At 48.1% G+C, this 25,347-nt stretch overlaps 1 pseudogene; it reads right to left on the bottom strand.

Annotated features, from left to right (window-relative positions):
• The window catches only part of LOC147083941 (uncharacterized), a 186,133-nt pseudogene that overhangs the window by 134,232 nt on the left and 26,554 nt on the right, over positions 1-25,347 (bottom strand).

Consider the following 25,347-nt stretch of genomic DNA (forward strand, 5'->3'; position numbering starts at 1 on the left):
TATGCTCTTCCCCACAAGTGGAAACATTCTCTCTGTATCCACTCTATCAACATTTTTCATAATTTTAAAGACCTCTATTAGGTCACCCCTCAGCCTTCTGTTTTCAAGAGAAAAGAGACCCAGCCTGTTCATCCTTTCCTGATATGTAAACCCTCGCATTTCTGGTATCATCCTTGTAAATCTTCTCTGCACCCTCTCCAGTGCCTCTATATCCTTTTTATATGGTGACCAGAACTGTACGCAGTACTCTAAGTGTGGTCTAACCAAGGTTCGATACAGGTTTAGCATAACTTCACTACTTTTCAATTCTATCCCTCTAGAAATAAACCCTAGTGCTTGGTTTGCTTTTTTTATGGCCTTGCTAACCTGTGTCCCAACTTTTAGTAATTTGTGTATTTGTACTCCGAGATCCCTTTGTTCCTCTACCCCACCTAGACTCGCACCCTCCAAGTGATAAGTGACCTCCCCATTCTTCCGACCAAAATGTAATACCTCACATTTATCTGTTCAGCCTTGGTCACTCTGCAAAAACTCGGAAATGTTTAATAATGAAATCAGGGAGTCAAAAAGCTCAGGTGAGGCAGTTTAAAAAGACAGTTCCTGACCAGTGATTGTTGGATGCTGACACTCGGTGCTCATGAGGATAGAATGTCCCATTCCCCAGGCACGGACATCCAGCACCTCGATCACAGCAACAATTCACAAAACAATGGCAATATAACTTGGAGCAGAGATGGTTAAGTGGAGCTGTGATCAAGGTGCTCAAAATTATGAGGGGTTTTGATCGAGCAAACAAGGAGAAGCTGTTGTCACTGGCAGGAGGGTCGGTAACAAGAGGACACAGATTTCAGATCATTGGCAAAAGAATCGAGAGAGGAAATGAGGAGACTTTTTTTACACAGCGAATTGTGATGATCTGGAATGCACTGCCTGAATGGGAGGCGGAAGCAGATTCAATACTAACTTTCAAAAAGGGAATTGGATATATACTAAAGGCAGAAATTTGCAGGACTGTGGGGAAAGAGCAGGGCAGTGGGATTAATTGCATCGCTCTTTCAGAGAGCTGGCACCAGCACGATGGGCCGAAAGGCATCCTACTGTGCTCTATGATTCTATAACATCAGCTTCTCTCTGCTCACTGGTACTGAGAGAACAGGGAATAATCTTTAAATCCAGCCCAGTTATTGGGGGCTTTTAACATTAACAAGCCCCAGTTGCCTGAATTAACATGGTTCAGTCCTGGATGTGATTAAAGGCATCGGAAACAGTGGAATCGACCCACCGCAGTCACACTGTGGACACTCTGGTGTGTCAGCGGGTGGGATACACCAGGGAATCCCTTTCCACACACTGAGGTTGACTCTAATGATCGGGAGTCCCAGGGTTTCGGATACCAGATAGTCAAGCTCACAAGAACACAAATGGTCTCTCCAGGCTTTATTAAGAGTGCTGCATAACACAGATCGGGTGATAATTCCCTCAATCTGGAGAATAGAAGTACAGTGGATTCGCGCGTGATCTTCTCGAGTCTGTTCCAACTGACAACGGCTTAAGTGGCCTGTTCTTATACACAAGCTTGGTTACCACTCAGGAAAAGGGATTGTTTGGACCCGTCTGTTGACCGCCTCCTGAACTCCTGCTAATTCAGGGAATTTAGTCCATCTGTGACCAGACTATAACCACAAGCCCGTCTGGTTATCACACCTATACGGTCCGTGAGGTTATTATTAGATTCGCACCCAGACGTTGTGCCTTCACTTGTCTGGCACTTCATCCCATAACACGGGTACAGGGGCTCAGTAATGTTTCATTCATCAGAAAAAGACAAAGTACAACAACATACTGGGCAGCTTAACAGAATCTCATCATATTTATGTGGCTATAAATATAAAAGTCACTAATAAATCCAGGAGGGAATTCAGAATAAATTTTTTTACCCAGAGAATGGTGAGAATGGGGAACTCGCTACCACAGGGAGTAGTTGAGGTGAACAGCACAGATGGATTTATGGGGAAGCCACCCACAAGGGAGAAAGGAATGGGAGGAGATGTTGATCATGTTAATTGAAGTAGGGTGGGTGTGGAGCATAAACACTGGCATGGACCAGTTGGGCCGAATGGCCTGTTGCTGTGCTGTACATTCTATGTAACACCATCTAAGGATAAGGGGTAAGCCATTTAGGACAGAGATGAGGAGGAATTTCTTCACCCAGAGAGTGGTGAAACTGTGGAATTCTCTACCACAGAAGGCAGTAGAGGCCAATTCATTAAATATATTCAAGAAGGAGTTGGATATATTTCTTAAGGCTAAAGGGATCAAGGGATATGGGGAGAAGGCAGGGACAGGGTACTGAATTTGGATGATCAGCCATGATCTCATTGAATGGCAGAGCAGGCTCGAGGGGCCGAATGGCCTACTCCTGCTCCTATCTTCTATGTTTCTATGAACAGTGAAACAAAGGGAATCATCAGCACAACAATCTTAAAGATTAAACAGCAGTACAAGAATTTATAAAACATTCATCCATTCCATGTTCATGTCACCCCAGCTGTCTCTACAGGGCCCTGTGCTACAGAGCAGTGTGAACTCGCTGGTGTGTCAGCAGGTGGGATGACCGAGTGAATCCTTTGCCACACACAGAGCAGGTGAACAGTCTCTTTCCTTCTCTCTCCCGCTGGTGTCTCTTCAGGCCCTTCGAACATTTAAATGTCTTCCCACAGTCAGAACATTTAAATGGTCTCTCATCAGTGTGAACTTGCTGGTGTGTCAGCAGGTTGGACGACTGAGTGAATCCCTTCCCACACACGGAGCAGGTGAATGGTCTTGCCCCAGTGTGAACTCGCTGGTGTCCGTTCAGATTCCTGGAGCTTTTAAAGCTCATCCCACAGACAGAACATGTAAATGGTCTCTGATCGGTGTGAACTCGCTGGTGTTCTTTCAGCTCCCCAGAGCTTTTAAAGCTCTTTCCACAGTCAGAACACTTAAATGGTCTCTCATCAGTGTGAACTTGCTGGTGTCTCACCAGGTTGGATGATTGAGTGAATCCCTTCCTGCACACGGAGCAAGTGAACACCTTCTCCCCAGTGTGAACTCGCTGGTGTACCTTCAGATCTCCGGACCTTTTAAACCTTTTCCCACAGTCAGAACATTTAAATGGTCTCTCATCAGTGTGAACTCGCTGGTGTATCAGTAGGTTGGACGACTGAGTGAATCCCTTCCCACACACGGAGCAGGTGAACGGCCTCTCCCCAGTGTGAACTCGCTGGTGTCTCAGTAGGTGGAATGACCGAGTGAATCCCTTCCCACACACGGAGCAGGTGAATGGCCTCTTTCCTGCTCTCTCCAGCTGGTGTCCCTTCAGCTCCTGGGACATTTGAAAGCTTTTTCCACAGTCGGAATGTTTCCCCGGCCTCTCCCCAGTGTGAACGCGCTGGTGTGCCAGCAGATTTGAGGACCGAGTGAATCCCTTCCCACACACTGAGCAGGTGAACAGAATCTCTCCTGCTCTCTCCAGCTGGTGTCTCTTCAGATCCTGGGACCTTTTAAATCTCTTTCCACAGTCAGAACACCTAATCGGTCTCTCATCACTGTGAACAAACTGGTGTCTCAGGAGGGTGGCAGAATGAGAGAATCGCTTCAAAAACACGGAGCAGGTCAACGGTCTCACATCGGTGTGGACAAGCTGGTGTCTCAGCAGCACGGAGGGTGCAATTAATCCCTGCCCACACACGGAGTGGGTTAAAGGTCTCTCCCTAGTGTGAATTTGCTGGTGTATCATCGGAGCGGATGACTGAGTGAATCCCTTCTGGAACACGGGGCCGGTGAACGGGCTCTCCCCAGTGTGTAGCCACTGGTGTCTCTTTGGGTGCTTGTAGATTTTGAAGCTCTTCCCACACTCAGAACATTTAAAATGTCTCTCATTAGTGTGAATTCTCTGAGGTGCCAGCAGAATGGAGGAGCGGTTGAATCAGGTCCTGATGAATCGAGCGAGTCTGTCTGTTCTTGACGTGATGTTTGGTCTGAGCTTCCTGTCTGTAAATGCTCCACTTCTAAAACCCTGTAAAAGGAGTGTAGAGAGGGGTAAGAGGGAGAGTGTTGCCTCATGTTTCCCTTTCCCAGCCCAGGGGCAGTGAAGCTGATTTTCAGACCCCAGCTGCTGCTGAACCAAAGGCGACATGAGGAAAAACTTCTTTACAAAGCGAGTGGTTAGGATCTGGAATGCACTGCCTGAAAGGGTGGTGGAGGCAGATTCAATCACCGCTTTCAAAAGGGAATTGGATAAGTACCTGAAAGAGAAATATTGCAGGACTTCAGATTCCTGGGGCAGGAGGGACCAGTTCTGGGGCAGGAGGGACCTGTCCAAGGTGGACAGGTTGCACCTCAACAGAGCTGGGACCAATGTCCTCATGGGACGGTTAACTAGTGTTGTGGGGGAGGGTTTAAATGAATTTGACAGGGGGATGGGCACCAGGATGAAACATAAGAGAGGAGAAACAAGGTGAAGAGAGGACTGGGAGACACAAGTAGCACTAGAGGGACAGAATTGCTGGTCATCTTCCAAAATTCGATAGACTCTGGAACAGTTCCCATGGATTGGAGGGTAGCTAATGTTACCCCACTATTCAAAAAAGGTGGAAGAGAGAAAACGGGGAATTACAGACCGGTAAGCCTGACATCGGTCGTGGGGAAAATGCTAGAGTCCATTATGAAAGATGTAATAGCAGAGCACTTGGAAAACAGTGACAGGATCGGACAAAGTCAACGTGGATTTACAAAAGGTAAATCGTGCTTGACTAATCTACTGGAATTTTTTGAGGATGTAACTGGTAGAATAGATAAGGGAGAACCAGTGGATGTGGTGTATTTGGACTTTCAGAAGGCTTTTGATAAGGTGCCGCATAAGAGAACAGCATGTAAAGTTAAGGCACATGGGATTGGGGGCAAGGTACTGACTTGGATAAAGAACTGGTTGGCAGACAGGAAGCAAAGAGTTGGAATAAACGGCTCTTTTTCCGAGTGGCAGACAGTGACTAGTGGGGTGCTGCAGGGATCGGTCCTAGGACCCCAGCTATTCACAATATATATATAAATGATCTAGACGAGGGAACGAGATGTAATATCTCCAAGTTTGCAGATGACACAAAGCTGGGTGGGCGTGTGTGCTGTGAGGAGGATGCCGAGAAACTCCAGGATGATTTGGACAGGTTCGGTGATTGGGCAGAAGCATGGCAGATGCAGTATAATGTGGATAAATGCGAGGTTATCCACTTTGGTGGCAAAAACAGGAAGGCAGATTATTATCTGAACGGCAATAGATTGGGAGAAGGGGAAGTGCAACGTGACCGGGGTGTCCTTGTGCACCAGTCGCTGAAGGTAAGCATGCAGGTGCAGCAGGCGGCTAAGAAGGCAAATGGCATGTTGGCCTTCATAGCAAGAGGGTTCGAGTACAGGAACAAGGATGTCTTGCTGCAGTTGTACAGGGCCTTGGTGAGACCACACCTTGAATATTGTGTGCAGTTTTGATCACCTTATGTGAGGAAATTTGTTCTTGCCATGGAGGGAGTGCAGCGAATATTCACCAGACTGATACCTGGGATGGCAGGAATGACGTATGAGGAGAGATTGGGTCGATTGGGCTTATACTCACTGGAGTTCAGAAGAATGAGAGGGGATCTCATTGAAACTTATAAAATTCTAACAGGACTAGACAGACTAGATGCAGGAAGGATGTTCCCGATGCCGGGGGAGTCCAGAACCAGGGTTCACAGTCTAAGGATAAGAGGTAAGCCATTTAGGACAGAGATGAGGAAGAATTTCTTCAGCCAGAGAGTGGTGAAATCTACCACAGAAGGCAGTGGAGGCCAATTCATTAAATATATTCAAGAAGGAGTTAGATATATTTCTTAAGGCTAAAGGGATCAAGGGATATGGGGAGAAGGCAGGGACAGGGTACCGAGTTTGGATAATCAGCCATGATCACATTGAATGGCAGAGCAGGCTCGAGGGGCTGAATGGCCTACTCCTGCTCCTATCTTCTATGTTTCTATTTAACAGATTTTAAGCAAGTGCAGTAGGCCATTCGGCCCCTCGAGTCTGCTCCGCCATTTAATGAGATCATGGCTGATCATCCAAATTCAGTACCCTGTCCCTGCCTTCTCTCCATATCCCTTGATCCCTTTAGCCTTAAGAAATATATCCAACTCCTTCTTGAATATATTTAATGAATTGGCCTCTACTGCCTTCTGTGGTAGAGAATTCCACAGGTTCATCACTCTCTGGGTGAAGAAATTCCTCCTCATCTCTGTCCTAAATGGCTTACCCCTTATCCTTAGACTGTGACCCCTGGTTCTGGACTCCCAGACCATCGGGAACATCCTTTCTGCATCTAGTCTATGTAGTCCTGTTAGAATTTTATAAGTTTCAATGAGATCCCCTCTCATTCTTCTAAACTCCAGCAAGTACAAGCCCAATCGACCCAATCTCTCCTCATACATCATTCCTGCCATCCCAGGTATCAGCCTGGTGAATCTTCGCTGCACTCCTTCCATGGCAAGAACATCCTTCCTCAGATAAGGTGACCAAAACTGCACACAATACTCAATATGTGGTCTCACCAAGGCCCTGTACAACTGCAGCAAGACATCCTTGTTCCTGTATTCAAACACTCTCGCTACGAAAGCCAACATACCATTTGCCTTCTTAACTGCCTGCTGCACCTGCATGCTTACCTTCAGCGACTGGTGCACAAGGACACCCAGGTCTCGTTGCACTTCCCCTTCTCCCAATCTATTGCCATTCAGATAATAATCTGCCTTCCTGTTTTTGACACCAAAGTGGATAACCTCGCATTTGTCCACATTATATTGCATCTGCCAGGCATCTGCCCAATCACCCAACCTGTCCAAATCATACTGGAGTTTCTCGGCATCCTCCTCACAGCACACACGCACACCCAGCTTTGTGTCATCTGCAAACTTGGAGATATTACATCTAGTTCCCTTGTCTAGATCATTAATATATATTTTGAATAGTTGGGGTCCTAGCACCGATCCCTGCGGTACCCCACTAGTCACTGCCTGCCACTCGGAAAAAGACCCGTTTATTCCAACTCTTGGCTTTCTGTCTGCCAACCAGTTCTCTATCCAAGTCAATACCTTGCCCCCAATCCCATGGGCCTTAACTTTACACGCTGTCGAACGCCTTTTGGAAATCCATGTGCACCACGTTAACCGCATTGCCCTCATCAACCCTCTCTGTTACCTCATCAAAAACCTCAATCAGAATCAGAGCAGCCGGGCCTGGCGGACGCGCGGCCAGAGCCCCGGCACCAGGAAACCCAGGGTGCAGCGCCTCCCCCATCCGAGCCGCCGCTTCCCGGTTTCTTCAGCCGGTTCCACCATGTCCGACTCAGGACAAAGGACAGGAGCCAGGCTCCCAGAATGGCCCGCGGCCCCGGGGAGCATGCGCACTCTCAGCGGGGAAATCAGCGCGTTGGATAGAGTGGTTTCTGGGGCGCGGGGAATTGTGGGTGCTGCGGCCACCATTAGTCAGCGGCTGTGGGGAAGAGTTTTATTGCAGGTGACGGAAGTCGGTCCCTGGCCGCCTGTGTAGGTCTTTTTGTTGCAGCACTTTGAGCTGGAGTGGAGATGGAGGAGAAGCTGCTGGGTTTTCGATGGAATCTGGAACAGTATCCATGGATTGGAGGGTAGCTAATGTTACCCCATTATTCAAAAAAGGTGGTAGAGAGAAAATGGGGAATTACAGACCGGTCAGCCTGACATCGGTAGTGGGGAAAATGCTAGAGTCCATTAGAAAAGATGTAATAGCAGAGCACTTGGAAAAAAGTGACAAGATCGGACAAAGTCAACATGGATTTACAAAAGGTAAATCGTGCTTGACTAATCTACTGGAATTTTTTGAGGATGTAACTCGTAAAATAGATAAGGGCGAACCAGTGGATGTGGTGTATTTGGACTTTCAGAAGGCTTTCGATAAGGTCCCACATAAGAGATTAGCATGTAAAGTTAAGGCACATGGGACTGGGGGGCAAGGTATTGACTTGGATAGAGAACTGGTTGGCAGACAGGAAGCAAAGAGTTGGAATAAACGGGTCTTTTTCCGAGTGGCAGGCAGTGACTAGTGGGGTACCGCAAGGATCGGTCCTGGGACCCCAGCTATTCACAATATATATTAATGATCTAGACGAGGGAATTAGATGTAATATCTCCAAATTTGCAGATGACACAAAGCTGGGTGGGCGTGTGTGCTGTGAGGAGGATGCCGAGAAACTACAGGATGATTTGGACAGGTTGGGTGATTGGGCAGAAGCATGGCAGATGCAATATAATGTGAATAAATGTGAGGTTATCCACTTTGGTGGCAAAAACAGGAAGGCGGATTATTATCTGAACGGCAATAGATTGGGAGAAGGGGAAGTGCAAAGAGACCTGGGTGTCCTTGTGCACCAGTCGCTGAAGGTAAGCATGCAGGTGCAGCAGGCGGTTAAGAAGGCAAATGGTATGTTGGCCTTCGTAGCGAGAGGGTTTGAGTACAGGAACAAGGATGTCTTGCTGCAGTTGTACAGGGCCTTGGTGAGACCACATCTTGAGTATTGTGTGCAGTTTTGGTCGCCTTATCTGAGGAAGGATGTTTTTGCCATGGAAGGAGTGCAGCGAAGATTCACCAGGCTGATACCTGGGATGGCAGGTATGACGTATGAGGAGAGATTGGGTCGATTGGGCTTATACTTGCTGGAGTTTAGAAGAATGAGAGGGGATCTCATTGAAACGTATAAAATTCTAACAGGACTACACAGACTAGATGCAGGAAGCATGTTCCCGATGGTCATGGAGTCCAGAACCAGGGGTCGCATAGAAACATTGAAGATAGGAGCAGGAGTAGGCCATTCGGCCCCTCGAGCCTGCTCCGCCATTCAATGAGATCATGGCTGATCATCCAAATTCAGTACCCTGTCCCTGTCTTCTCCCTATATCCCTTGATCCCTTTGGACTTAACAAATATATCTAACTCCTTCTTAAATACATTTAATGAATTGGCCTCAACTGCCTTGTGTGGTAGAGAATTCCACAGGTTCACCACTCTCTGTGTGAAGAAATTCCTCCTCATCTCTAAGTCTAAGGATAAGGGGTAAGTCATTTAGGACAGAGGCCGTAGGCAGTAGGCCAATTCATTAAATATATTCAAGAAGGAGTTAGATAGGCTAAAGGGATCAAGGGATACGGGGAGAAAGCAGGGACAGAGTACTGAATTTGGATGATCAGCCATGCTCTCATTGAATGGCGGAGCAGGCTTGAGGGGCCGAATGGCCGACTCCTGTTCCTATCTTCTATGTTTCTTCTTTGTTTAATCTGAAGAACATGAGAGAGGGGGAGGGAGTCCCTTTAAATGTGGAGGGGGTGGGTGTCCCTTTAAATGTGGAGGGGGGTGGGTGTCCCTTTAAATGTGGAGGGGGTGGGTGTCCCTTTAAATGTGGAGAGGTGGGGCTGCGCATGCTCATTCGGCCCCCTCACCACAACACGAGGCTGCCAGTGCGCCTGCGCAGGGGCTCCGGGCAGCAGACGGAAGGCCGGGCCCGGGGAAGTGGCGGAATCAGCGGCCGGGGTAAAGTCAAGTGTTGGGGAATCGATTTAAATCGAGGTGAGGGGGGGGAGCGGAGAGCGAGATTATAAAGTAAAATACGAGAAAAACCAAACCTGAGAGTCGGGTGGGCGGGACCTCCGCGGACGCTGAACGGAGCGGATTGAGCCGCGCGGGGTGGCGGAGTGAGCCGGAGCAATGTGATTCTGACTGACGGGAGCGATGACCAATAGGAAGAGGGCTGAGGTGGGCGGCCTGGTCCTCCAACCAATGGTCGCGCGGGTAGGGGGCGGGACCTTCCTCCCCAGTGCTGAGACTGGGGCCCGTTTGTGACGTCATCAGAGGAAGAGGCCAGTCAGGTGGATGGAGGCCGGCCCGGCCCGGGCCTGTGACTGACGGGAGCTCTGACCAATAGGACACGGGCTGCGGTGGGAGGACTGAACTGGGCGGCCTGGTCCTCCAACCAATGGCGGCGCGGCAAGGGGGCGGGGCGTCCTCCCAGCTCAGGTGCGCTGGGGCCGATTGTGACGCGCTGTCCCCAGGTGAGAGGAGCTCAGTCAGCACAGAGCTGGGGCTGGAATCTGGGAGAGGGGCCGCAGGCAGCGGGCCTGGCAAAGGGGCACAAGCTTCACAATACAAGCTTCTTTCAAATGCAAAATTGTTTCCTACGGACAGCCTTGGTCACTCTGCAAAAAAAACTGTTTAACAATTCATCATAACTCCCCTGCTTTAGGAGAGGCGTAGAGTGCAAAAGCAAGGAAGTTATGATGAAACTGTGTAAAAGACTGGAGTCAGCTGTGGCTCAGTGGATAGCAGAGTCAGAAGGTTGTAGGTTTAAATCCCGCTCCAGGGATTTGAGCATATAAAGCGAGGCTGACACTCCAGGGGCAGTACTGAGGGAGCGCCGCACTGTTGGCGGGGCAGTACTGAGGGAGCGCCGCACTGTCGGAGGGGCAGTACTGAGGGAGCGCCACACTGTCGGAGGGGCAGTGGTGAGGGAGCGCCGCACTGTCGGAGGGGCAGTGGTGAAGGAGTGATGCACTGTTGGAGAGGCAGTACTGAGGGAGCGCTGTACTGTCGGAGGGGCAGTACTGAGGGAGTGCTGTACTGTCGGAGGGGCAGTACTGAGGGAGTGCCGCACTGTCAGAGGGGCAGTACTGAGGGAGCACCGCACAGTCGGAGGGGCAGTACTGAGGGAGCGCAGTACTGAGGGAGCACTGCACTGTCGGAGAGGCAGTACTGAGGGAGTGCCGCATTGTCAGAGGGGCAGTACTGAGGGAGCGCCGCACTGTCAGAGGGGCAGTAATGAAGGAGCACCGCATTTTCGGAGGTGCAGTACTGAGGGAGCACTGCACTGTGGGAGGGGCAGTGCTGCGGGAGAGCCGCATTGTCGGAGGGGCAGTAATGAAGGAGCGCTGCAGTGTCGGAGGTGCCGTCCTACGGATGAGACGGAAAACCGAGGCCCCCGTCTGCCCCCTCAGGTGGACGTAAAAGATCCTGTGGTGCTATTTCGAAGAAGTTATCCCCGGTGTTTTGAGCTCAATATTTATCCCTCAATCAACATGATGAAAAAACACTATCTGGTCATTATCACATTGCTGTTTGTGGGAGCTTGCTGTGTGCAAATTGGCTGCCGCGTTTCCCACATTACAACAGTGAATACACTTCAAAAGTACTTCATTGGCTGTAAAGCGCTTTGTGACGTCCGGTGGTCGTGAAAGGCAGTTAAGAAGGCAAATGGTATGCTGGCCTTCATTACAAGAGGATTTGAATACAGGAGTAAAGAAGTCTTACTCCAATTATATCTTCTTCTTTCTTCTTAGGCAGTCCCTCGGAACTGAGGATGACTTGCTTCCACATTAAAAATTAGTTCTCGGGCGTAAGGGTAAACCGGGAGAGCTTCTTCTCCCTGAGACGGACCCTCTGATATAAAGGGTCGACTGGATTCATGTTTATCTGTAATTTAAACAGAGGTCTGGTCGTGTTCCGAGCTCTTTCCCCTAGAGGAGAGGGTAGAATGGGGGTCTTTAGTGTTAAATGGTTTCACCTGGGTCCATTGCTTCCATCGCATACCCATCGGTTCCTGTAGACAAACACACGTATCACTTGTCATTAATACAGTACATGGCCCCATCCAACGGGCCCCATTCCCTTTCTTCTGATAACTTGCATCATTACTTGTTGACCTATTCTGGGCAACTCGTCTGGTTTAAGTCCAGCATTTTGCCTTTCTAGATCTTTAATCTGTTGTTGGTTCCTTACTTCTTTATTTAGTGCTTGTACCTCCTGATTTAGTTGTACTAAGTATCGCCTTAATCTATCTTGCACTTGTCCTGGTCTTAAATACATACTTTGGTTCTGTCTTCACAAAGGAGGACACAATAACCTCCCAGAGATGTCGGGGAACATAGGGTCTAATGAAAGGGAGGAACTGAATGAAATCAGTATTGGTAGGGAAATGGTGTTAGGGAAATTGATGGGATTGAAGGCCGATAAATCCCCAGGGACTGATAATCTACATCCTAGGGTACTTAAGGAAGTGGCCCGAGAACTAGTCGATGCATTGCTGGTCATCTTCCAAAATTCGATAGACTCAGTTCTCTATCCAAGTCAGTACCTTGCCCCCAATCCCATGTGCCTTAACTTTACACCCTAATCTCTTATGCGGGACCTTATCAAAAGCTTTCTCAAAGTCCAAATACACCACATCCACTGGTTCTCCCTTATCTATTTTACCAGTTACATCCTCAAAAAATTGCAGTAGATTAGTCAAGCACAATCCCCAGGCCCGGATGAAATGTATCCCAGACTGTTAAGAGAGGAAATAGCAGAAGCTCTGACCATCATTTTCCAATCCTCTCTGGCTACAGGTGTGGTGCCGGAGGACTGGAGGACTGCTAATGTGGTACCGTTGTTTAAAAAGGGAGAAAGGGATAGACTGAGTAATTGCAGGCCAGTCAGCCTAACCTCGGTGGTGGGAAAATTATTGGAAAAGATTCTGAGGGACAGGATAAATCTTCATTTAGAAAGATGCAGATTAATCAGGGACAGTCAGCATAGATTTGTTAAGGGAAGGTCGTGTGTGACTAACTTGGTTGCATTTTTGAGGAGGTAAGAAGGAGGGTCGATGAGGGTCGTGTGTTTGATGTAGTCTATATGGATTTTAGCAAGGCTTTTGATAAGGTCCCACATGGTAGACTGGTCACGACAGTAAAAGCCCATGTGACCCAAGACAAAGGGACAAGTTGGATCCAAAATTGGCTCAGAGGCAGGAAACAAAGGGTAAAGGTCGAAGGGTGTTTGTGACTGGAAGGCTGTTTCCAGTGGGGTTCCGCAGGGCTCAGTACTGGGTCCTTTGCTTTTTGTGGTATAAATCAATGATTTGGACTTGAATGTAGGAGGTATGATTAAGAAGTTTGCAGATGATGCAAAAATTGGCCGTGTGGTTGATAATGAAGAAGAAAGCTGCAGACTGGATTGGAGGGTAGCTAACGTTACCCCACTATTCAAAAAGGGGGGTAGGGAAAAAGCAGGTAATTACAGACCTGTAAGCCTTACATCAGTTGTGGGCAAAATGCTGGAGTCCATCATTAAGGATGAAATAGCGGAGCACTTAGCAAATGGGGACAGGATAGGACAGAGTCAACATGGATTTACAAAGGGTAAATCGTGCTTGACTAATCTATTGGAATTTTTTGAGGGAGTAACTGGTAGAATAGATGGGGGAGAGCCAGTAGATGTGGTGTACCTGGACTTCCAAAAGGCCTTCGATAAGGTCCCACATAAAAGATTAGCATGGAAAATTGAGGCTCATGGGATAAAGGGGAAAGTTTTGGCGTGGATAGGGAACTGGCTGTCAGATAGAAAACAGAGAGTTGGAATAAACGGCTCATTTTCTGAATGGCAGGCAGTAACAAGTGGGGTACCACAGGGATCTGTCCTGGGCCCCCAGCTGTTCACAATTTACATTAATGACCTGGATCAGGGAGTCGGATGCAGCATTTCCAAATTTGCAGACGACACTAAACTAGGAGGTGGGGTGGGCTCAGAGGAAGAGACCAGGAAGCTCCAGAGCGATTTGGACAGACTGGGCGATTGGGCGGATAAATGGCAGATGCACTATAATGTGGACAAGTGCGAAGTTATCCACCTTGGGTGCAGGAACGGGAGGGCAAATTATTATTTAAATGGCAATAGATTGGGAGAGGGGGAAGTACAGAGAGACCTGGGTGTTCTTGTACACCAGTCACTGAAGGCGAGCATGCAGGTGCAACAGGCGGTCAAGAAGGCAAACGGTATGCTGGCCTTCATAGCAAAAGGGTTAGAATACAGGAACAGGGATACCTTGCTGCAGCTGTACAGGGCACTGGTGAGACCACACCTCGAGTACTGTGTACAGTTTTGGTCGCCTCATCTGAGGAAGGATGTTCTTGCCATGGAGGGGGTGCAGCGGCGATTCACCAGGCTGATACCAGGAATGGCGGGAATGACCTATGAGGAGAGACTATGTAGTTTAGGGATGTACACACTGGAGTTTAGAAGATTGAGAGGGGACCTCATAGAAGTGTATAAAATTCTGACAGGTCTAGACAGACTGGATGCAGAAGGAATGTTTCCCTTGGCGGGTGAGAACAGAACTAGAGGACATAATTTAAGGATAAGGGCTAAACCATTTAGGACAGAGATGAGGGGGAATTTCTTCACTCAGAGAGTGGTGAACCTGTGGAACTCATTGCCACAGAGGGCAGTGTACGCCAGCTCATTAAATATATTTAAGAGGGAATTAGATATATTTCTACGGGCAAAAGGGGTTAAGGGTTACGGAGAGAAGGCGGGGACGGGATACTGAATTAAAGGATCAGCCATGATCTCATTAAATGGCGGAGCAGGCACGAAGGGCCGAATGGCCTACTCCTGCTCCTATCTTCTATGTATCTATGTATCTATGACTGCAGGAAGATATCAATGGACTGGTCAGGTGGGCAGAACAGTGGCAAATGGAATTCAATCCAGAGAAGTGTGAGGTAATGTATTTGGGGAGGGCTAACAAGGCAAGAGAATAGAATATAAATGGTAGGACACTGAGAAGTGCAGAGGATCAGAGGGACCTTGGAGTGCATGTCCACAGATCCCTGAAGGTAGCAGGACAGGTAGATAAGGAGATTAAGAAGGCACACGGGATACTTGCCTTTATTAGCCGAGGCATAGAATATAAGAGCAGGGAGGTTATGCTTGAACTGTATAAAACACTAGTTAGGCCACAGCTAGAACACTGCGTGCAATTCTGGTCACCACATTACAGGAAGGATGTGATTGCACTAGAGGGGGTGCAGAGGAGATTTACGAGGATGTTGCCTGGGCTGGGGAATTTTAGCTATGAGGAAAGATTGGATAGGCTGGGGTTGTTTTCTTTGGAACAGAGGAGGCTGAGGGGAGACTTAATTGAGGTGTATAAAATTATGAGGGGCCTAGATAGAGTGGATAGGAAGGACCTATTTCCCTTAGCAGAAGGGTCAATAACCAGGGGGCACAGATTTAAAGTAATTGGTCAGAGGTTTAGAGGGGAATTGAGGAGAAATTCTTTCACCCAGAGGGTGGTGGGGGTCTGGAACTCACTGCCTGAAAGGGTGGTAGAGGCAGAGACCCTCATCACATTTAAAAAGTACTTGGATATGCTCTTGAAGTGCCGTAACCTACAAGGCTACGGACCAAGTGCTGGAAAGTGGGATTCGGGTGGATAGCTCTTTGTCGGCCGGCACGGACAAGATGGGCCGAATGGCCTCCTTCTGTGCTGTAAATTTCTATGATTCTATGATTCATTGATCATCCCATTCCCAAGCTGCCTCTGTGTTAACACCTCAGACGAGCCGTCCCACGTAGAGTGACTCCCTCAACCTGTTCTCCCGGTTACAGAAGCAGTTTGTCTCTCTCAGGAATGCCCAAGCCTCTGTTGTCTGGGCACCAACTCACTCGTGACCTCACATGTTGCCAACAAGTCTGCTGCCTGAGCAGTTTGCAGTGTTATTAGGTCTGTGGGTCTCTTAGCAACCACCTCCCTTATCTAGGCAAAGGGCCCAACTCCTGACTTTGGCTGTTATCATTCCAAACTTCAGCATTCTCTGTCTTTTAGCTTCAATCTATCTGTGTCCACCCAGTGACAACACTGAGCTCCTCCCTCCAACCACTGACACTCGCCCTCTTGCTGAGAAAGACTTGCATTTATATAGCACCTTTCACAACCTCAGGACATCCCAGAGCGCTTTACAGCCAATGATGTACTTCTGAAGTGTAGTCACTGTTGTAATGTCGGAAAAGCGGCAGCCAATTGGCGCACAGCAAGCTCCCACAAACAGCAATGTGACAATGACCAGATAATCTATTTCAGTGATGTTGATTGAGGGATAAATATTGGCCCCAGGACACCGGGGAGAACTCCCCTGCTCTTCTTCAATGTAGTGCCATGGGATCTTTTACGTCCACCTGAAAGAGCAGACGGGGGCCTCGGTTTAACATCTCATCCGAAAGACGGCACCTCTGACAGTGCAGCACTCCCTCAGTACTGGAGTGTCAGCCTAGATTTTTATGCACAAGTCTCTGGACTGGGACTTGAACCCACGACCTTCTGACTCAGAGGCGAGAGTGCTGCCCACTGAGCTAAAGTGCCTGGAGCTAAGCCAGCTGGGATACTTGACATAGGATTACATCGGATATACAGCACAGAAACAGGCCATTCGGCCCAACCAGTCCATGCCGGTGTTTATGCTCCACTCGAGCCTCCTCCCGTCTTTCCTCATCTAAATCTGTCAGCATAACCCTCGATTCCCTTCTCCCTCATATGCTTGTCTAGCCTCCCCTTAAATGCAACGATACTATTCGCTTCAACCACTCCCTGTGGCAGCGAGTTCCACATTCTCACCACTCTTTGGGTAAAGAAGTTTCTTCTGAATTCCCTATTGGATTTCTTGGTGACTATCTTATATTGAGGCCTCTAGTTATGCTCTTCCCCACAAGTGGAAACATTCTCTCTGTATCCACTCTATCAACATTTTTCATAATTTTAAAGACCTCTATTAGGTCACCCCTCAGCCTTCTGTTTTCAAGAGAGAAGAGACCCAGCCTGTTCATCCTTTCCTGATATGTATACCCTCGCATTTCTGGTATCATCCTTGTAAATCTTCTCTGCACCCTCTCCAGTGCCTCTATATCCTTTTTATAATATGGTGACCAGAACTGTACGCAGTACTCTAAGTGTGGTCTAACCAAGGTTCGATACAGGTTTAGCATAACTTCACTACTTTTCAATTCTATCCCTCTAGAAATAAACCCTAGTGTTTGGTTTGCTTTTTTTTATGGCCTTGCTAACCTGTGTCGCAACTTTTAGTGATTTGTGTATTTGTACTCCGAGATCCCTTTGTTCCTCTACCCCACCTCGACTCGCACCCTCCAAGTGATAAGTGACCTCCCCATTCTTCCTACCAAAATGTAATACCTCACATTTATCTGTTCAGCCTCGGTCACTCTGCAAAAACTCTGAAATGTTTAATAATGAAATCAGGGAGTCAAAAAGCTCAGGTGAGGCAGTTTAAAAAGACAGTCCCTGACCAGAGATTGCTGGATGCTGACACTCGGTGCTCATGAGGATAGAATGTCCCATTCCCCAGGCACGGACATCCAGCACCTCGATTACAGCAACAATTCACAAAACAGTGGCAATATAACTTGGAGCAGAGACGGTTAAGTGGAGCTGTGATCGAGGTGCTCAAAATTATGAGGGGTTTTGATCGCGCAAACAAGGAGAAGCTGTTGTCACTGGCAGGAGGGTCGGTAACGAGAGGACACAGATTTCAGATCATTGGCAAAAGAATCAAGAGAGGAAATGAGGAGACATTTTTTACACAGCGAATTGTGATGATCTGGAATGCACTGCCTGAATGGGAGGTGGAAGCAGATTCAATAGTAACATTCAAAAGGGAATTGGATATATACTAAAAGCAGAAATTTGCAGGGCTGTGGGACTAATTGCATCGCTCTTTCAGAGAGCCAGCAGCAGCACGATGGGCTGAAAGGCATCCTACTGTGCTCTATGATTCTATAACATCAGCTTCACTCTGCTCACTAGTACTGAGAGAACAGGGAATAATCTTTAAATCCAGCCCAGTTATTGGGGGCTCTTAACATTAACAAGCCCCAGTTGCCTGAATTAACATGGACCTGGATGTGATTAAAGGCATCAGACACAGTGGAATCGACCCACCAGTCACACTGTGGACACTCTGGTGTGTCAGCGGGTGGGATACACCAGGGAATCCCTTTCCACACACTGAGGTTGACTCTAATGATCGGGAGTCCCAGGGTTTCAGATACCAGATAATCAAGCTCACAAGAACACAGATTGTCTCTCCAGGCTTTATTAAGAGCGCTGCATAACACAGATCGGGTGATAATTCCCTCAATCTGGAGAATAGAAGTATAGTGGATTCGCATGCGATCTTCTCGAGTCTGTTCCAACTGACAACGGCTTAAGTGGCCTGTTCTTATGCACAAGCTTGGTTACCGCTCAGGAAATGGGATTGTTTGCACCCGTCTGTTGACCGCCTCCTGAACTCCTGCTAATTCAGGGAATTTAGTCCACCTGTGACCAGACTATAACCACAAGCCCGTCTGGTTATCACACCTATACGGTCCGTGAGGTTATTATTAGATTCACACCCAGACGTTGTGCCTTCACTTGTCTGGCACTTCATCCCATAACACGGGTACAGGGGCTCAGTAATGTTTCATTCATCAGAAAAAGACAAAGTACAACATATTGGTCAGCTTAACAGAATCTCATCATATTTATGTGGCTATAAATATAAAAGTCACTAATAAATCCAGGTAGAAATTCAGGAGAAACTTTTTTACCCAGAGAATGGTGAGAATGGGGAACTCGCTACCAGAGGTAGTGGTTGAGGTGAACAGCACAGATGGATTTATGGGAAAGCCACATGAGGGAGAAAGGAATGGGAGGAGATGTTGATCGGGTTAATTGAAGTAGGGTGGGTGTGGGGCATAAACACTGGCATGGACCAGTTGGGCCGAATGGCCTGTTTCTGTGCTGTACATTCTCTGGAACACCATCTAAGGATAAGGGGTAAGCCATTTAGGACAGAGATGAGGAGGAATTTCTTCACCCAGAGAGTGGTGAACCTGTGGAATTCTCTACCACAGAAGGCAGTAGAGGCCAATTCATTAAATATATTCAAGAAGGAGTTAGATATATTTCTTAAGGCTAAAGGGATATGGGGAGAAGGCAGGGACGGGGTACTGAATTTGGATGATCAGCCATGATCTCATTGAATGGCAGAGCAGTCTCGAGGGGCCGAATGGCCTACTCCAGCTCCTATCTTCTATGTTTCTATGAACAGTGAAACAAAGGGAATCATCAGCACAACAGTCTTAAAGATTAAACAGCAGTACAAGAATTTATAAAACATTCATCCATTCCATGTTCATGTCACCCCAGCTGTCTACAGGGCCCTGCGCAACGGAGCAGTGTGAATTCGCTGGTGTGTCAGCAGGTGGGATGACCGAGTGAATCCTTTGCTACACACGGAGCAGGTGAACTGTCTCTTTCCTTCTCTCTCCCGCTGGTGTCTCTTCAGGCCCTTCGAACATTTAAATGTCTTCCCACAGTCAGAACATTTAAATGGTCTCTCATCAGTGTGAACTTGCTGGTGTGTCAGCAGGTTGGACGACTGAGTGAATCCCTTCCCACACACGGAGCAGGTGAATGGTCTCGCCCCAGTGTGAACTCGCTGGTGTCCGTTCAGATTCCCGGAGCTTTTAAAGCTCATCCCACACACAGAACATGTGAATGGTCTCTGATCGGTGTGAACTCGCTGGTGTTCTTTCAGCTCCCCAGAGCTTTTAAAGCTCTTTCCACAGTCAGAACACTTAAATGGTCTCTCATCAGTGTGAACTTGCTGGTGTCTCACCAGGTTGGATGACTGAGTGAATCCCTTCCCGCACACGGAGCAGGTGAACATCTTCTCCCCAGTGTGAACTCGCTGGTGTACCTTCAGATCTCCGGACCTTTTAAACCTTTTCCCACAGTCAGAACATTTAAATGGTCTCTCATCAGTGTGAACTCGCTGGTGTATCAGTAGGTTGGATGACTGAGTGAATCCCTTCCCACACACGGAGCAGGTGAACGGTCTCTCCCCAGTGTGAACTCGCTGGTGTCTCAGTAGGTGGAATGAGCGAGTGAATCCCTTCCCACACACGGAGCAGGTGAATGGCCTCTTTCCTGCTCTCTCCAGCTGGTGTCCCTTCAGCTCCTGGGACATTTGAAAGCTTTTTCCACAGTCGGAATGTTTCCCCGGCCTCTCCCCAGTGTGAACGCGCTGGTGTGCCAGCAGATTTGAGGACCGAGTGAATCCCTTCCCACACACTGAGCAGGTGAACAGAATCTCTCCTGCTCTCTCCAGCTGGTGTCTCTTCAGATCCTGGGACCTTTTAAATCTCTTTCCACAGTCAGAACATCTAATCGGTCTCTCATCACTGTGAACAAACTGGTGTCTCAGGAGGGTGGCAGAATGAGAGAATCGCTTCAAAAACACGGAGCAGGTCAACGGTCTCACATCGGTGTGGACAAGCTGGTGTCTCAGCAGCACGGAGGGTGCAATTAATCCCTGCCCACACATGGAGTGGGTTAAAGGTCTCACCCTAGTGTGAATTTGCTGGTGTATCATGGGAGCAGATGACTGAGTGAATCCCTTCTGGAACACGGGGCCGGTGAATGGGCTCTCCCCAGTGTGTAGCCACTGGTGTCTCTTTGGGTACTTGTAGATTTTGAAGCTCTTCCCACACTCAGAACATTTAAAATGTCTCTCATTAGTGTGAACTCTCTGAGGTGCCAGCAGATTGGAGGAGCGATTGAATCAGGTCCTGATGAATCGAGCGAGTCTGTCTGTTCTTGACGTGATGTTTGGTCTGAGCTTCCTGTCTTTAAATGCTCCACTTCTAAAACCCTGTAAAAGGAGTGTAGAGAGGGGTAAGAGGGAGAATGTTGCCTCATGTTTCCCTTTCCCAGCCCAGGGGCAGTGAAGCTGATTTTCAGACCCCAGCTGCTGCTGAACCAAAGGCGACATGAGGAAAAACTTCTTTACGCAGCGAGTGGTGAGGATCTGGAATGCACTGCCTGAAAGGGTGGTGGTGGCAGATTCAATCACCGCTTTCAAAAGGGAATTGGATAAGTACCTGAAAGAGAAATATTGCAGGACTTCAGATTCCTGGGGCAGGAGGGACCAGTTCTGGGGCAGGAGGGACCTGTCCAAGGTGGACAGGTTGCACCTCAACAGAGCTGGAACCAATGTCCTCATGGGATGGTTAAGTAGTGCTGTGGGGCAGGGTTTAAATTAATTTGACAGGGGGATGGGCACCAGGATGAAACATTAGAGAGGAGAAACAAGGTGAAGAGAGGACTGGGAGAGACAAGTAGCACTAGAGGGACAGAATTGCTGGTCATCTTCCAAAATTCGATAGACTCTGGAACAGTTCCCATGGATTGGAGGGTAGCTAATGTTACCCCACTATTCAAAAAAGGTGGTAGGGAGAAAACAGGGAATTACAGACCGGTAAGCCTGACATCGGTCGTGGGGAAAATGCTAGAGTCCATTATAAAAGAAGTAATAGCAGAGCACTTGGAAAACAGTGACAGGATAGGACAAAGTCAACATGGATTTACAAAAGGTAAATCGTGCTTGACTAATCTACTGGAATTTTTTGAGGATATAACTGGTAGAATAGATAAGGGAGAACCAGTGGATGTGGTGTATTTGGACTTTCAGAAGGCTTTTGATAAGGTGCCGCATAAGAGAACAGCATGTAAAGTTAAGGCACATGGGATTGGGGACAAGGTACTGACTTGGATAAAGAACTGGTTGGCAGACAGGAAGCAAAGAGTTGGAATAAACGTGTCTTTTTCCGAGTGGCAGGCAGTGACTAGTGGGGTACTGCAGGGATCGGTCCTAGGACCCCAGCTATTCACAATATATATATAAATGATCTAGACGAGGGAACGAGATGTAATATCTCCAAGTTTGCAGATGACACAAAGCTGGGTGGGCGTGTGTGCTGTGAGGAGGATGCCGAGAAACTCCAGTATGATTTGGACAGGTTGGGTGATTAGGCAGAAGCATAGCAGATGCAGTATAATGTGGATAAATGCAAGGTTATCCACTTTGGTGGCAAAAACAGGAAGGCAGATTATTACCTGATTGGCAATAGATTGGGAGAAGGGGAAGTACAACGAGACCTGGGTGTCCTTGTGCACCAGTTGCTGAAGGTAAGCATGCAGGTGCAGCAGGCGGCTAAGAAGGCAAATGGTATGTTGGCCTTCATAGCAAGAGGGTTTGAGTACAAGAACAAGGATGTCTTGCTGCAGTTGTACAGGGCCTTGGTGAGACCACACCTTGAGTATTGTGTGCAGTTTTGGTCACCTTATGTGAGGAAGGATGTTCTTGCCATGGAGGGAGTGCAGCGAATATTCACCAGACTGATACCTGGGATGGCAGGAATGACATATGAGGAGAGATTGGGTCGATTGGGCTTATACTCGCTGGAGTTCGAAGAATGAGAGGGGGTCTCATTCAAACTTATAAAATTCTAACAGGAATAGACAGGCTAGATGCAGGAAGGATGTTCCCGATGGCCGGGGAGTCCAGAACCAGGGGTCACAGTCTAAGGATAAGGGGTAAGCTATTTAGGACAGAGATGAGGAGGAATTACTTCAGCCAGAGAGTGGTGAACCTGTGGAATTCTCTACCACAGAAGGCAGTGGAGGCCAATTCATTAAATATATTCAAGAAGGAGTTAGATATATTTCTTAAGGCTAAAGGGATCAAGGGATATGGGGAGAAGGCAGGGACAGGGTACCAGGTTTGGATGATCAGCCATGATCACATTGAATGGCAGAGCAGGCTCGAGGGGCTGAATGGCTTACTCCTGCTCCTATCTTCTATGTTTCTATGTAACAGATTTTAAGCAAGTGCAGTAGGCCATTCGGCCCCTCGAGTCTGCTCCGCCATTTAATGAGATCGTGGCTGATCATCCAAATTCAGTACCCTGTCCCTGCCTTCTCTCCATATCCCTTGATCCCTTTAGCCTTAAGAAATATATCTAACTCCTTCTTGAATATATTTAATGAATTGGCCTCTACTGCCTTCTGTGGTAGAGAATTCCACAGGTTCACCAGTCTCTGGGTGAAGAAATTCCTCATCTCTGTCCTAAATGGCTTACCCCTTATCCTTAGACTGTGACCCCTGGTTCTAGACTCCCCGACCATCGGGAACATCCTTTCTGCATCTAGTCTATGTAGTCCTGTTAGAATTTTATAAGTTTCAATTAGATCCCCTCTCATTCTTCTAAACTCCAGCAAGTACAAGCCCAATCGACCCAATCTCTCCTCATACATCATTCCTGCCATCCCAGGTATCAGCCTGGTTAATCTTCGCTGCACTCCTTCCATGGCAAGAACATCCTTCCTCAGATAAGGCGACCAAAACTGCACACAGTACTCAAGATGTGGTCTCACCAAGGCCCTGTACAACTGCAGCAAGACATCCTTGTTCCTGTATTCAAACCCTCTCGCTACGAAAGCCAACATACCATTTGCCTTCTTAACTGCCTGCTGCACCTGCATGCTTACCTTCAGCGACTGGTGCACAAGGACACCCAGGTCTCGTTGCACTTCCCCTTCTCCCAATCTATTGCCATGCAGATAATAATCTGCCTTCCTGTTTTTGACACCAAAGTGGATAAACTCGCATTTGTCCACGTTATATTGCATCTGCCATGCTTCTGTCCAATCACCCAACCTGTCCAAATCATACAGGAGTTTCTCAGCATCCTCCTCACAGCACACACGCCCACGCAGCTTTGTGTCATCTGCAAACTTGGAGATATTACATCTAGTTCCCTCGTCCAGATCATTAATATATATTGTGAATATCTGGGGTCCAAGGACCGATCCCTGCGGTACCTCACTCGTCACTGCCTGCCACTCGGAAAAAGACCCGTTTATTCCAACTCTTGGCTTTCTGTCTGCCAACCAGTTCTCTATCCAAGTCAATACCTTGCCCCAATCCCATGTGCCTTAACTTTACACGCTGTCGAACGCCTTTTGGAAATCCATGTACTCCACGTTAACCACATTGCCCTCATCAACCCTCTCTGTTACCTCATCAAAAACCTCAATCAGAATCAGAGCAGCCGGGCCTGGCGGACGTGCGGCCAGAGCCCCGGCACCAGGAAACCCAGGTTGCAGCGCCTCCCCAATCCGAGCTGCTGCTTCCCGGTTTCTTCAGCCGGTTCCACCAAGTCTGACTCGGGACAAAGGACAGGAGCCAGGCTCTCAGAATGGCCCGCGGCCCCGGGGAGCATGCGCACTCTCAGCGGGGAAATCAGCGCGTTGGATAGAGCGGTTTCTGGGGCGCGGGGAATTGTGGGTGCTGCGGCCACCATTAGTCAGCGGCTGTCGGGAAGAGTTTTATTGCAGGTGACGGAAGTCGGTCCCTGGCCGCCTGTGTAGGTCTTTTTGTTGCAGCACTTTGAGCTGGAGTGGAGATGGAGGAGAAGCTGCTGGGTTTTCGCTGGAATCTGGAACAGTACCCATTGGAGGGTAGCTAATGTTACCCCATTGTTCAAAAAAGGTGGTAGAGAGAAAACGGGGAATTACAGACCGGTAAGCCTGACATCGGTAGTGGGGAAAATGCTAGAGTCCATTATAAAAGATGTAATAGCAGAGCACTTGGAAAAAAGTGACAAGATCGGACAAAGTCAACATGGATTTACAAAAGGTAAATCGTGCTTGACTAATCTACTGGAATTTTTTGAGGATGTAACAAGTAAAATAGATAAGGGCGAACCAGTGGATGTGGTGTATTTGGACTTTCAGAAGGCTTTCGATAAAGTCCCACATAAGAGATTAGCATGTAAAGTTAAGGCACATGGGACTGGGGGGCAAGTTATTGACTTGGATGGAGAACTGGTTGGCAGACAGGAAGCAAAGACTTGGAATAAACGGGTCTTTTTCCGAGTGGCAGGCAGTGACTAGTGGGGTACCGCAGGGATCGGTCCTTGGGCCCCAGCTGTTCACAATATATATTAATGATCTAGACAAGGGAACTAGATGTAATATCTCCAAATTTGCAGATGACACAAAGCTGGGTGGGCGTGTGTGCTGTGAGGAGGATGCTGAGAAACTCCAGGATGATTTGGACAGGTTGGGTGATTGGGCAGAAGCATGGCAGATGCAATATAATGTGGATAAATTCGAGGTTATCCACTTTGGTGGCAAAAACAGGAAGGCGGATTATTATCTGAACGGCAATAGATTGGGAGAAGGGGAAGTGCAACGAGACCTGGGTGTCCTTGTGCACCAGTCGCTGAAGGTAAGCATGCAGGTGCAGCAGGCGGTTAAGAAGGCAAATGGTATGTTGGCCTTGGTAGTGAGAGGGTTTGAGCACAGGAACAAGGATGTCTTGCTGCAGTTGTACAGGGCCTTGGTGAGACCACATCTTGAGTATTGTGTGCAGTTTTGGTCGCCTTATCTGAGGAAGCATGTTTTTGCCATGGAAGGAGTGCAGCGAAGATTCACCAGGCTGACACCTGGGATGGCAGGTATGACGTATGAGGAGAGATTGGGTCGATTGGGCTTATACTCGCTGGAGTTTAGAAGAATGAGAGGGGATCTCATTGAAACGTATA

Source organism: Somniosus microcephalus, unplaced genomic scaffold (genome assembly GCF_052327205.1).
Source record: "Somniosus microcephalus isolate GS21.2 unplaced genomic scaffold, FLI_Smic_1.0 scaffold13, whole genome shotgun sequence".
NCBI classification, from domain to species: domain Eukaryota; kingdom Metazoa; phylum Chordata; class Chondrichthyes; order Squaliformes; family Somniosidae; genus Somniosus; species Somniosus microcephalus.